At 37.5% G+C, this 2,769-nt stretch overlaps 1 long non-coding RNA gene across 1 annotated transcript; it reads right to left on the bottom strand.

The window, feature by feature from the left end:
- Positions 1–299: 299 nt before the first annotated feature.
- LOC136241565 (uncharacterized) lies at positions 300–2,408 on the bottom strand. Its single transcript, XR_010694331.1, has 5 exons — positions 2,171–2,408; positions 887–918; positions 745–798; positions 608–691; positions 300–554 (listed from the first exon to the last, which is right to left on the bottom strand). It is a non-coding gene; the product is annotated as an uncharacterized lncRNA (long non-coding RNA).
- Positions 2,409–2,769: the final 361 nt, after the last annotated feature.

Below are 2,769 nucleotides of genomic sequence, written 5' to 3'. Positions count from 1 at the left end.
CGAAGCCAGCTCATCATGTTACAATAAGGAGTTTTCCACTTGCAAGACAAGAGGAAGGCCAGATACTTATAGGCTAGTGAAAAACATATGCTGATGAATTCCCTGAATTAATACAAGTCTTAAAGTTGAGACACCTGTCACAATTTAAACCAGGAAGTCAGTGGTGAATTTATTAGAAATGGATAAACAAGTTAACAAAAAAGGCACACAGCATGTGAAGAGCTTGCATAGTAGGATATATGTAGTTTGTTAAACAACGAATATAATACATATACTGAAATGAATATCCATTAAATTTTGTTTTGTTTAGTGTAATAGAAAAAAAAGTTACATGTTAACTGATAAAAGGGATATCTGAGAAAAAATGGTGATCTCCATATAGAGACAAACATCTTGCATACTGTACATACACATAAATACCCCAGTCAAACTATTAAAACTGCTGTGGTAGAAAACATTTGGCCATTCTGAGAAGGTAATCGCAGTCAAAGTCATGTAGTGCTTGGCCAGAAAAGAATGTGCTGAAGCAAAGATTTGTTCTGTTCAACAATTCACTACAGGTTTAAAAAGTACTAAAAATGAGCTAGAATCATTCATTTTACCTTACCATTCAACCATTGCCCACTACGCAAGAACCAGAAATCACTGTGCTTTAGACACAATCTTTTCTTTAGCACTGCATTATTCCATCCTAGAGAAATAAAATAGATATTAACATTTACAACATCAGATGTAAAAATGTACCATCTGATAATGTCCCTAGACATCAAGAAGGTCTTCCAGTGAAGGAACAGGAGACTACAGTGTACGCAGATAAAAGTAGTGACAGTTAGTGTTTTAGTAAATAGTTGCCTTTTTCCCATACTATATTACTACAAAGACAAACCTTTCTGTGTCTTCTTCTTTCACTCATCATACCTACAATAACATCCATGTTGACGTTTGTAACTCACTTATATACTGTGTGTTCCCTTTATATACGGACAAACCTGTCTTTGTGATCACCTGTATAAAGACTACCTGCTATAGCAGTACAATATAGGAATTTACAAATTGAAAGGTACAATAAAGTCCACCATCAGCCACCTACTCATCTATTAAGACCAAACTGTTTGTTCCAAAGGTGACCAGCTTACTGAGCACAGGCAGGCTCAACCATACTGTGCACTCCAGGTACAATGTGAAATTGTTTAATCTTATTAATTATCAACACATGTAAAACAACAAAGGATTTCAACCATTCTACAATGAATAATCGCCATTAACCAGTTACTTTTGCATTTTGCTGTAAGAGAAACAGAAATTAGAGAATATTTTCCCATGAGTCCATAAAGAATAACACAAGATTGGAATTTAGGTTTCAAATTTAACGAAAAAGATACCTTGTTTAACATTATATCCTACCGTCATTTGTGCCGCCACAGTGGTAAGTTTTATACTCAATAGAACCCAGCTGTTCTACCATGACAAAGTAATGGTTATTTCCAGGCAACATGCTGCTGGCAATAGTATTGACATGTTGTTATCCAGACCAGAAAAAACAAAAACAAAGCTGGTATTATTCTACTTCTAGGTCTTTCATAAATTTCCACCCATCCTGTTTCTGTTTATAGCAGCATGCCATGTCCTGCATCAAAGAAGACGCAAGCTAGTTGCCAATCCTGGGTATGAAGAATAAGGTCCTGCCTAGTCTCCATGTCAGAGACTGCCATTAGCCATACCACCAACAAGTGGTACACTACCAGCCCATGGAGATAGCAGCCCAGAGTTAATCACAGACACATACAAGCATGTGCACACTGGCAGCATGCCTGGATTTCTAAAAACCCTTACGTGATTAGGTAGGCTTGTAGTACACTGCTTGTTGACTAGTGGTATAGGTAACAGCATTCCCCGCCATGTTATGTAGGCAAGCTAAACAAAGAATTTACACATGTCCAATTCAGCTGAGGGGAAGCTGTTAGTTTCCAACCAATTCATTAATGCCCTTTGCTCAACCACCTTCCAGGGAGTCTTTTCACCTGGCCTAGTTACTCAGCGTCCCTTGGCTAGATAAAGGGATGCCTGATACTACACATAACACACCCAGAGACACCGTGACACACACTGGGTAGATTTATGGATGCATCAAACTATTAGAGTTCATTGTATCCAGTTGTTTTAAACTCACAATTGCTGCTTGGACACATCATCTTTATATCTGCTCTCCATCTTCTATATCCAATATTCTTCAGTCACTTTCTTTCTGTTCGTCAGGCGTCAGCCTCACACTATGTCTCGTTGTCTAATATATTTCATCTTCCGAATAATATGTCGCCTTTAAAGTATCGTCTGATTAAAACTGGTCCATGTTAAATACGAAACTTTCAACATTGCCTTAAACATGGAGCTGTGGCACGCGCATTTCACAAAATACGTCACAATGTGTCACAAGAAAATCGAGAAATATTCAAGAAGTGAGAAATAATTAAGAAAAGGTTAAGAAATTATTGAGAAATTATCGAGAGGCGAGAAATTATTAGGAAACTATCAAGAAATTATCAAGAAATTATTGAGAAATGAGAAATAATCAAGAAATTTCCCGGAAATTTCTCGGAAAGTTTTGAGAAATAGCCCAGAACGGGCCACCGTACATCTCCAAACTGATTTTGGTACGCTTAACGTCATTATGACGTTACCTACAGACCCCTCCCCCCTCCCTTTAACGTCACTCTATTTATTAATGCTTTACAACATAAGTGCTGAAGGTCTGTAGAACACATGGTCCTA

The sequence above is a fragment of the Dysidea avara genome, chromosome 12 (assembly GCF_963678975.1).
Source record: "Dysidea avara chromosome 12, odDysAvar1.4, whole genome shotgun sequence".
In the NCBI taxonomy this organism is placed as follows: Eukaryota; Metazoa; Porifera; class Demospongiae; order Dictyoceratida; family Dysideidae; genus Dysidea; species Dysidea avara.
This window is presented reverse-complemented; position numbering and strand designations above follow the sequence as displayed.